Consider the following 11,755-nt stretch of genomic DNA (forward strand, 5'->3'; position numbering starts at 1 on the left):
CATTTTTTCCTTCTCTCTACCTTCCTCCCTGAAGTTATTTTAAATGATCTATAGTCCCTCAACTCATCTATAATGAAGTCCCTTTTCCCATTACACACTCAATTTGTCAAATTAGCACTGATCCTTCAAAATTTAACTCAGAAATCAATGTTATCTTCTCTTCCTCAGCCTTCTTAGCACTTTTCCCTAGATAATAATTTCTTCTGTGCTATGTTGATATCTGGCTTATACTTAATAATATTTAAATACTGTATTGTTTATATGCCTCTATAGCCTATTTGACAGTGAGGCCTTAAGGGATGTATTATTTATCTTTATATCCCTAGAGTCTAACATACTGTCTAATGATAGTAGGTATCAGATACATGTTTGTTAAATTGAATTCAAGTAAAATTAGAAAGTACACTAGTGTTAAAAAAAAAGAATTTCAATTTTGCAAAATATAAATGTTTCAAAGGGGGAAAAGAGCCTGAAATTCTTTAACTTAATTGTGTATAACAATGGCAGTTGCCCTGAAGGTCCCTGTTAGCACTTTGTGCCCCAGCTGGGCCTCCAGAAGGTTCATTATTTTCATATTACCACTGTGACAATTTATTAATGAGCTCACTGTAAGCAAGATAAATTGAAATGACAGCCCTGGCAACTAACATCTCTTATTTATCACTAGAGCTAGTCTCTCACTAGCAGTGCCATAGATAAAACAATATTTATATAGTATCTTCTAAGAGACCTGCCAACACTGTGACTGGCACTAAGAGAAATCCAAAAAAGTACAGGTCCTCATTAGGATAGGCAAAGAATGTGGTCTTTAAAAATAACTCAGAAACACCACATGACCTCACTCATTTGTGGATAATAAAGAGCATTATAAACTGATGAACCAAAAGATAGATATAGAGACAGTATATCAACAAGTAGACTGTCAAATTACAGCGGGGAGGGGAGGAAGATCTGGGGGAGATAATAGATCAACCGAAGGACTTTTATACATGCATATAAGTACAACCAATGGACACAAAACTCTGGGGAGGGAGGGGATGTGTGGGAAGGAGGGAGGGGGGCAAAAAAAATCAATAAAATATATTAAAAAAAATAAATTAAAAAAAAAACAAAAAAAACCCCTCAAAACTGAAAATCAGAGATGTCCATTAGAAGTAATGATAAAGGCCTCATGTAATTCATCATTTATGAGTCAAATGACTATCCAAGAGCTAAATGAAGTGCCACTGGAGTTGTTCTTGCTTCACCTGGATGCAGGAGGTATTACAACATATGCATGGAAAGGAAACTGAGAACCAGTACTAGGCATTCTAGCAGAAGGAAGGTCTATAAAACTAAAGCCCTACCCCTCCAAAAGTTTGAAGGCCCCTTGGTACTAAGGATCCCCCATAATGATTTAAGGCTACTCTCCTGACATAAAGGCAAATCATAAGCTGTTAACACAACAAAAGTAAACTTTGTAGTGCAACTAGACACAACTATGACTTAAAAGAAGAAAGAGAAATGGCAGGAAATCCTAGGGATACAAAAAGATACCACATACACTCACTGTCTTTCACTAATGACTACAGTACTTCCAGGTTAACACCCATTTTGGCTTCTTAGGGCTGCCATAACAAAGTACCATATACTGGATGTAATAAACAACAGAAATTTATCTTCTCACAGTTCTAGAGGCTAGAAGTGTGAAATAAAGGTGTTGCAGGGTCATGCTTGCTCTGAAATATGCAGGAGAAGATCTTCTTTGCCTCTTCCAGCTTTTGGTAGCCCCAGAAAACTAATACAGATTTTGGTACTGATTAAAGTGCTGCTCTAACAAAAACTTAAAAATGAGGAAGTAGCTTTGGATTTGAATAATAAGTAGAGGATTGATAGAGAAAACCTATTCTGCACTGAAGAGATGGTAGGTGAAAATATGAACAATAAAGGTACTTCTAATGAGGCTTTAAAAGGAAATGATGAACATGTTATTAGATACTGAAGAAAAGACATTTCTTATAATAGTGGCAAAAAAAACCCCACAAACTTATTTGAATTGTGTTCAGCCATTGGGTGAACTTGTATGTGATGAACTTATTTAGTTGAGGAAATTCTAAGAAAACTGTTGACATTGTGATCTACTTTTTCCTTGGTGCTTATAGTAAAATATGAGAAAAGATAAACTGAAGAATAAGCTGTTAATAAAAAGGGCCCAGCACTTAATGATTTAGTATATTCTCTGACTATCCAGACAGACAGCGTGCTCTGAAGACAGGGCCAAGGGTGTGGCTGGACAATCATTTGCCTGACTCACAGATACAATCAACCACTGCACAAGTTAGAAACAGATACGAGTATCCACACATGGTTACCCAGGAAAAATCAAAATAGAGAGACGGTTATACAGTATATACATGATTATCCAGGAAAGATCTACAGAGGACCCTCTTGTCAAATGGTTTGGGCCCCGTGAATTATATGAGAGACTGACAAGGTTTTTAAGAATTTCATACCAGCATAAGTGCTTCCAGCCTGGTCTGAAAGGGAGAGAGAAGAAACCAAAATGAAGGAAGAATAACACCAAGGGCAACACCACAGATGATTGAACCCGTGGGATTCTCTTGAGCTAAAAGAGTGGGGCTGTCCCAGCAGACCAGAGGACAGAGTATCCAGACAGGATTATCCCAAGCCTTGAGATCAAACAGAATTTGCCCCGATGGGTAAAATTTGCTTTAGACTAGCAACCATTTTTTCCCTTCCATTTTCTCCCTTTCCTAATGGAAATAACTTTCCTATTCCTGTGCTACCATTGTACCTTGGAAGCAGATAAGTTGTTTCCTAGTTTTCACAGATCCACAAATGGAGAATTTTCCCCTCCATATAGACCATACCAGAGTTCCACCCATACCTTATTTAGAAAATTTAAAGATGAGATTTTTGAGTTAATTATATTTACATGAGATTCTGGACCTAGAGTTGATGTTGGACTATGTTAAAACCTTGGGGAATGTTGGGATAAAGTGAATGACTTTTGCTCATGGGAAGGACCATAATTGAGGGAACAGGGCAGAGGGTAGACTAGTATGGATTGATCTGCGTTCCCAAAACTGAATACTCCTGAAATGTGTGAATGTGCTAGAAGGTTATGTGCTCTGATTCCATGGAGAGAGAGGACAAGGAAGCTTTGGGTCCGGGACTCTCCCAGACTTCACCCTTGGTGTTTCTTCATTTGGCTGTCCCTGGTTTGTATCCTTTATAATAAACCTGTATGGTACTTTCTTAAGTTCTATGAGTTGTTCTAGTGAATTATTAAGCTGTGGGGGAGGGGGTGTATAGGAACCCTTCAGACTTGTAGTTATGGCATGTTGCACAGAGTTGGTATGCTTTTGGTATATTCTGGAGTAAGACAGTATATGTATAAACAAACAAACAGAAGATGCTGGTTGTTACTTTTATAGTGGATAAATTCTAAAGCAATTTCATGTGCTTTTGTTTTTCCAGGTACTAAATACATGCCTGATATATAGCAGCAACTCAAATATTTGATGATTCTTCCATCAGATTTCTTGAACCAAGAGTCAAGAGAATCAAATTCCAGTTTTTATGACTCTACAAATTGTCCCTTCATTAAGCCTCAGTTTCTTCATTGAATAATTGACCTAATAGTCACAGAATCTAAGAGTTGTAAGAAATTTTATTTATTTATAATATTTATTTTTATATTTTATTGATTTTGTACAGAGAGGAAGGGAGAGAGATAGAGAGTTAGAAACATCGATGAGAGAGAGTCATCGATCAACTGCCTCTTGCACACCCCCTACTGGGGATATGCCCGCAACCAAGGTACATGCCCTTGACTGGAATTGAACCCGGGACCTTTCAGTCCCCAAGCCGACGCTCTATCCACTGAGCCAAACCGGTCCCGGCAAGTTGTAAGAAATTTTAGTGATCACCTACTGCAGCTCCCACTTGCCCAAATCACAGAACCAGTGAATGGCAGACAGGAACTTGAACTGTGACTCAGTCACTAAGCCATAATTCTTTTCACATATCATGCTGCAAATAAGGTCTTGTTCACCTTCTTACCTATGAAATATTGGAGATAGAAATATTGATCTTTAGAATATCATCCAATCCTGAAAATACACTAACAACAGCCTAAGTTCTATCTTTATTCAACAGAAGATATAATATATATATAAATATTAACCCTAGTTACTTTTTAGAGAAATAATATAGATAGCAGAGGATTAAAATCCTTTCAATTGTGTTGATATATCAAATGCTTAAAAATAGAGAGGCTCTATTTTGAATAGCTTCCCTGACTCCATCCTCTCCATAATTAAATGGAAATAACTGGACCACAGAACTGGTAGATTGAATTACTACCATTCTGAGATATCCACTTATCTAGTATCTTGGTATCCCTTACTGTACCTCAGAGCACAATGATTTATTGTTGCTGTTGTTATCCAATGGTCTTTTCATAGTATTCTTACTTTATCTGCCTAGAAACTTTCACACTGCTGTTCCTCTCTTTTTGAAACTTAACAACTGCTATTTACTTGACATTCAAAACACCACTTTCTTAATAATAAGCATGCTTCCCTAAATAATAATGCATGTTAAGCTTTATAAATGTGCTCTGCCATTTGCTTTATTCACACAACTTTTATTTGTGAGACTTGCCCAAGTTACTATATAGGTCTAGGTTACTATACCTGTGTTTTCCGATGGTCTTAGGCCACCCTGCTAGCGGATCTCAACCCGTTGGTTGAGAACCGCTGCTGTAGAGCCTAAGACCATCGGAAAACACAGATATTTACATTACAATTCATAACAGTAGCAAAATTACAGTTATGAAGTAACAACAAAAATAATTTTATGGTTGGGGGTCACCACAACATGAAGAACTGTATTAAAGGGTCGTGGCATTAGAAGGGTTGATAACCACTGCTCTAAGACAAATGGTTGTCTGTTCTTCACTCAAATATTTCCAAGAACAAGTATGCTGGCTCTCATGTTTTCTATAATACTTTACAAGACATAATGACTAAAATAGCCTTTATTCATGTTTGAATGTCTCAGAGGAAATTCTATGTAAGTATGAATAAAAGCAATTATAATAAATAATAAACCACTTAGAGATGTGCCTATAATACATCAATGAGCAATAGATATAGTGATTAAAATGAATAAACAGTATGTACGTACTTTAATTTTAAAAAGCTAACATTTGTAACACAAAATACAGAAGGGGGAAAAATAATGCAGAAGCCTTTATATGCTTCAAAATTTAAGGAGCCCTGGCCAATGTGGCTCAGTTGATTGAAGCATCGTCCCATACACTAGAACACGTGTGTCAAACACAAGGCCCGAGGGCCAAATCCGTCCCGCCAGGCCTTGCAATGTGGCCCGCACCGCGCTGTCATCACTGCACTCCGCTGCGTTTCCATCACAATGACAGCTTATGACTGTTCAGTAAACCATTCGGCCCGCGATTTAGGCTGGATTTTAGATTTTGGCCTCTTCTCTGATTGAGTTCGACACCCCTACACTAGAAGGTAGAGGTTTGATTCCCAAGAATTGAGGATCAGAGAAGCAAGTGACCAGCCCTGAGTTCTTTAATGAGAAACCCAGGCTTCTTCCCAAATCTAAGTCACTATGGTAGTATAAAAAAAGAACTTGAAATCAGAGCATCTTTAGCCAATTTCTACCAGTGAGATCTTTTGTGTTTCTTAACTCCACTAAGCCTAGCTACCAAACAAGGTTAGTGCAAAGATTAAACTACAAAACAAATCTTAGCACTTATTTAAAAATATATATTTTTATTGATTTCAGAAAGAGGAAGGGAAAGGGAGAGATAGAAACATCAACGATGAGACAGAATCATTGATTGGCTGCCTCCTGCAAGCCCCACACTGGGGATCGAGCCTGCAACCCAGGCATGTGCCCTGACCAGGAACTGAACTGTATCCTCCAGGTTCTCAAGGTCAATGCTCAACCACTGAAACATGCTGGCCGGGCTTAGCACTTATGTGTTTAACCTAAACTTGGCCTACATAGAAACATTTCTGAATGTGAAATGTCTTCCTTGGTTTTAATCAATGCTTATAAATTTTACAGTTAGGAAACAGGTAGTGAGAAAAGATGTACTATCTATACCTCTCTAGTACATCTAGAATCAAGTCCAAATTCCATAGTTTCAGGTCTTTAATACGATGGCCTCAGCCCATCTCCTTAGCCACATTTCTCACAACTGAGTTACACAAATACAATACTCAAACCTATGGTGACTACCATTTTTTAACAAACATATCTTATACTTTCCCTACTTTGTATCTTCACCTAAATCATTAAACTATTGAAATTTGTTCTCCAAGACCCAAATGAAATTTATCTTGAGTGTGATGTCAACCTTGTTTCCAAATGTTAAAAATGATGGCACCCTCCTCTGAATTCCTATATCATTTTGCTTTTATAATATCTCCCATAAGTACTTATTGCCTTATAATTTAGGTTTAGCATGAAAAAAAAAAAAATTTCTTTCCCCCAGCAGAGGTGAAAGTCCCCTAAAGGTAGTTGGAAGAGAACAAATATTTTAACATTTACTTTGCATCTACAAAGCATCAATTGCTTTTCTAGTAATTTAGACACACACACATTATTTTTATAATCTTTGTGGCACCCTATGAAATAGGAATTTATTTTTTAAAGACGAGGACACTGACAGTCTCAGAGGTTAAACAATTTGCTTACAATTCTTAGGCCAATAAGTGACATAGTCCAGATAGATCCGATTGTTTCCTCTATCCACCCACTAATCATCAGGAAAAACCTCCATAGCCTTTGCCATTAAGTACTGGCAGAAAAGATTTGATATAGAGTATTTGCCTTCCTATTTTCCAAGATTAAGAACAGACTCTTCAGAGCAAACTGAGTGATTAACATGAATCCCAAATAAAGATGAAGAAATAAGAGTCTGCTTCCAGAAAAGTTAAACAAAAAACTTTATTCTCCCACTCTTGTGTTTAAAAACCCCTCCTCCTGTGAGGTTTATACCATCTGGCTATATCACTTTCTACCCTTCTCATCTGTTATCTACTCACCCTCCCAATGAATCACCTATATTCACTGCATCTGGCTCACAATATTCTCTCCTCCCCACATTCCAGCATCTTAAATCACTTCGCAATCCACACATAAGACTCATTTAATAAAAGAGCCTCAGAGTTCCTTGTCATACTCAGCTTCACTGACCTTCTCCTCTGCTGTACTCCAGATACCCACACAGAGACCTGCATATCAGACAATTTAACTCCAATATTCCACTTTTTGATCAAAACCTCCTTTTTTCTAATTTACTTCCACCACATTTGCTCACTGACCTAACTCAAAAACTCACAAAATCTTTAAGTCCAAAACTGACCTCATCATCCAGTGTTTCCTGTCTCAGTTAATGTCACCACTATCCACCTAGTCACCCTGACAAAGAACCTGGCTATCATGCCGGACCCCTCATTCTGTCATCTGCATACCCAATCAATCATAAAGCCTCCATTCCTTTCTCCTCATCCCTGTGATCACATTTCAAAGATATTATTCAACCATGTCTGATAAAAACCTTTCAGTGATTTTTTAAAAAAATCCATCACTAAATTAATTTCAAGATACTCATACATACAAACTCTACCATATGGTCTCTGCCTGTATTTCCAGCCTCACAATTTACCACTTTCATCTTCACTGTTATACTCTCAGCAGTCCCAAACTGCTTGTGATTATCCATGCAAGCTATTCCTTTTCTCACATTGGTGACTTTCCTCAAGCCGTTTTCTCTGATTGAAGCACACTTTTCATTCAAATTTGCCTTACTCCTCCTTAACATTTAAAGATTTGGGTGAGATTTCATCTGTTCCCAAAGTCTTCTCCTAAGTCCTAGGCTAGCACTCTAACTTTAAGCACTATATGCATAGCTCTTACTTTTTATTCTGAGGTATACTAATAGTATTTAGAACTAAGATTGGAACTTAGCATTTAGAACTAAGATTGGAAGTGTATCTTATTCATATTTGTAGATCCAGCTAAACACAATATATGGCATAGTGCTGACACAACAGTAGATGCATAAATATAAAGGTTAGAACATGTTCAACTTAAATTTTCAGTGAGATATCCACTCACAGTTTTCAGGATTTCCTACTACTAACTCCAAGTTCTATGAAGGGAAAGAACTATTGATAGAACCTTTCCTGGGTCTGTACAGTTATGTGCAGAATGATGTTATACAAATTTTTATCCAACCTACATACCAGGAATCAAAACTTGATGCATACACTACAAACTTCAAAACCACTAAACAACTTTAAAAAAATGAACATGTATGTATAAGGATAAAGAAACAACTCTGATTTCTGGTAGTATGTACTTGTCTATGTTATGGAAACAGCAAAACTGCTTAGAACTAGAACAGAGTCCCAGATACAAGAGCTTGGCATTTTATCTACAAGGCCATCAAAGCTCTTCTGAGCTTAAAAAATTACTAACCAACAGGGATGCATAGGCAGGGGTTTAAGACCTTGGTAAAAGACCCTTTTTAAAAACTTAACCCCATACCATGGCTAAGTAGTGAAAAAGCAAGTAAAAATTAATGCTGGCAAGTGAGCAACAAAAAATGTTTTTCATAGTAATTTTGGGCCGTCTGCTGGCAGTTTAGAAATAGAGTATAAAATTCAATATAATAAAGCATTTCCCTTTCCAACTAAATATTAAATTGCAGTTTGGCACCAACTAGATTTCAATCCTTTTTCAAAGTAAAAATTATTCTATTTGCATGGTATATTGCAACACTTTGATATGCTTTAGCTCATTTAATAAAGTATTTATAGACATTTAAAAAATGAGGGCAAACCCAACATTTCCCATTTGTTCGAACAAACAGTACTACCCGTGTTTCTCCGAAAATAAGACATCCCCGAAAATAAGACCTAGCGCATCTTTGGGAGCAAAAATTAATATAAGACACTGTCTTATTTTCGGGGAAACAGGGGAAATGGGGTCTTTGCTTTTTTGTTTGTTTTGTTTTTAAGATCAAAACAGCACAGAAATGAGGAAGGGACGAGAGCATTTTTTATTTAAACAGGTCAATCCTTGGGGCCAAGGAGCTTCTTGGAGAAACTTAATACTTGCTCATTCACATTAAGAAGCTCTCCTTTAGCCGAAGCCGGTTTGGCTCAGTGGTAGAGCGTCGGTCTGCGGACTGAAAGGTCCCAAGTTCGATTCCGATCAAGGGCATGTACATTGGTTGCGGGCACATCTCCCGTAGGGAGTGTGCAAGAGGCAGCTGGTCGATGTTTCTAGCTCTCTATCTCTCTCTCCCTTCCTCTGTGTAAAAAAATAAATAAAATGTATTTAAAAAATTTTTTTTAAAAAAGCTCTCCTTTAAAGGGGATATGGGCAAACTAGAGATCATTCAGAGAAGGGATTAGAGAACCCCAACATATAATCACCAAGTGAAGGAACTGGAATTCGTGAAGACAAGACATGACTCCAGGAATATGATTATCATCTTCAGGTATCTTAAAGAGTGTCCACAAAGAAAAGGGTTTCCTTTGGTGAGAGATTAGTTTCCCATCACTGGAGGAAGTGTAAAAACAGGTGGGTCAAATTATAACGGTAGAATTTGGGGTTTTCAAAGCCACTTCAGCTTGGGATGGAAGAAAGGGACCCTGGATCACTTTTAAATTCCCTTCCAGTCTGGAGGTGTTCTGGGTTTCAGCCATCTCCTGGAAACTTCTTCATTCCTCGCGGGGCTGGCCCACAGCACTGCCCAGGTGTCCAGCCCTCCTGGCACCTTGCTCACCTGGGTGCCCAGCGCCCCCACCCCCACCTCATTTTTTTTAATGTCTATAAACATTTTATTAAATAGCTAATGTATAGTCTGCGGTACAAAACTTACACTCCCGCCCGTTTCCAGCGCCACAGTGAGTCGTCGCGCAACTCCCGACCCCGGAGCCGGCCTGGAGGACGCTGCTGACAGCTCGGGGCCCCTCGCACCACCGACCCCGGTCCTCCACCCGGTCCTCCACCCGATCCTCCATCCGGATCCGGACCCGGACCCGGACCCGGACCCGGACCCACGGCACCTCTCAGCTCCGGCGTCCGTGCAGACCCACGGACCGGGCGCGCAGACTGACAACCACTCTGAGTCCCCGCCCTCGGCTCAAAGCCGACCCCAGCCAGCCCCTCGGGCCTGGGCAGGGCGACTCTCGCACCCCCCGCCCCGCGATGCCGAACCTCCAAAGGTCCCTCCGTCCTTGGGTTCCCCGGGCCGGGACCTCCTGCCGCGTCAGGCCGCCGGCTGGACCCCGGGACCCGCCAGCCCGGCCGCGGACGCAGAACCGGCCACCGGCTGACGAGGTGGGGAAGGGCCGCGACCGCGCTCGCTCGGACCACCGACAGGCCGACCGGCCCCGACAGACACAGACAGCCGGGTCCCGCGGGGCGGGAGCTGAGGGCCGGCAGGTCCCGCCGTCGCCTCCCCGCCCTGGCGGGCCGTGGTCCTCCAGGCCCCTCAAGCAGCGGGCTGTCCCGGCCGGTGGAGGCAGCGGCCGAGGCGCTTACCTGCGGGCGCGGGGCCGCACGGACCGCTCACTCCCTTCCCGCCGCCATGTTTCCCCTGCGCAGGAGCGACGGAGGACGCGAGAGGGGCGGGTGGGGGCGGCTCCCGAGGGCGGCTGGCGGGCGAGCGGCGGGGGGCTCGATCCGGGCCGCAGCACTGAGGCGGGGGGAGGCGGGGCCGTATGGGGGCGGGGCTTAGGCTCCCAGGCCCCACCCACGTCCCGCCCCTGGCGAGGTGGCGCGCGCCGGAGCCGTTAAGAGGGCGCGCGGCGGGGCAGGTGGGGTCGGGGCGGGGCGGGGCTTCCTGGGGGCGGGACCGTCTGGGGCGGGGCGGCTGCTCCCAGGCCCCGCCCCCATCCCGCCCGTCGCGAGGTGGAGCGCGCCGGAGCTGTTAGGAGGGGGCGCGGCGGGGGAGGTGGGAGCGAGGCTTCCAGGGGGCGGGGCTTCCCGGGGCGGGGCGATTGCTCTCAGGCCTCGCCCACGCCCCGCCCGTCGCGAGGTGGCGCGCGCCGGAGCCGTTAGGAGGGCGCGCGGCGGGGGATATGCGGGTGGAGCGATGTGGGGAGGGCGCCGCGGAGCGGCCGAGCCCCGTCATTACCGGCGGCCTCTCGCCTTCCGCCCGGGGTACGCGGTTCCGGCCTCTGACCCGCTCTCCAGGCGGCGTCTCAGCTAGGGTAAACCCAGCCCTGAAGAGAGCTAGGGGACACAGGTTCAAATCCCGCCGCCGCGGGCCCCCCTCCCCGAGGCCACGCGTGGGTCCGCGAGGGCGACGAGAGAAACCGAGAGCGGCCGGGACCCGGCCTCACAGGCGGGCTGACGGGAGGCGCAGCCTCAGGCGAAGAGCTGCGCCCTCCGCCTCGCTCGGGACCGGCGGTGTGATGGGTGACCTTGAGTGCGTAACCTCGCACCTCCACCCCGGGCCCTCCTCTCCGACCACATAGCGCTTAATCCAGAGGGACGGGAAGAGAGTGGGACCAGGTCATGCTTGTCAAGCCCCCGGAACTGTGCGGACATCTATAAGAAAGTAAAAGCCCAGGAAGGATAAGAACCACTCAGCAAGCTCACACGGTCATTTTATTGATTGATTGATTGATTGATTGATTGATTGATTTTGGGGGGGGTGCCGGTAGCAGTCTTTGCTGCACTCTTCTGGGTC

At 43.1% G+C, this 11,755-nt stretch overlaps 1 protein-coding gene across 26 annotated transcripts in view; it reads right to left on the reverse strand.

Moving 5' to 3' along the window:
• SCMH1 (Scm polycomb group protein homolog 1) overlaps window positions 1-10,736 on the reverse strand; it is a 123,639-nt gene extending 112,903 nt beyond the window's left edge. For 23 of the 26 annotated variants that reach the window (XM_045584669.1, XM_045584680.1, XM_045584675.1 and 20 more), the window contains exon 1: window positions 10,603-10,733. The gene's annotated coding sequence lies outside the window, so the exon portion shown is untranslated. Of the gene's footprint in view, window positions 1-10,602 lie in introns of all 26 variants that reach the window. The other 3 variants (XM_045584685.1, XM_045584682.1, XM_045584661.1) reach the window with 2 other exon arrangements.
• Between the last annotated feature and the right edge of the window lie 1,019 nt (window positions 10,737-11,755).

The sequence above is a fragment of the Pipistrellus kuhlii genome, unplaced genomic scaffold (genome assembly GCF_014108245.1).
Source record: "Pipistrellus kuhlii isolate mPipKuh1 unplaced genomic scaffold, mPipKuh1.p scaffold_m20_p_2, whole genome shotgun sequence".
Lineage (NCBI taxonomy): Eukaryota > Metazoa > Chordata > Mammalia > Chiroptera > Vespertilionidae > Pipistrellus > Pipistrellus kuhlii.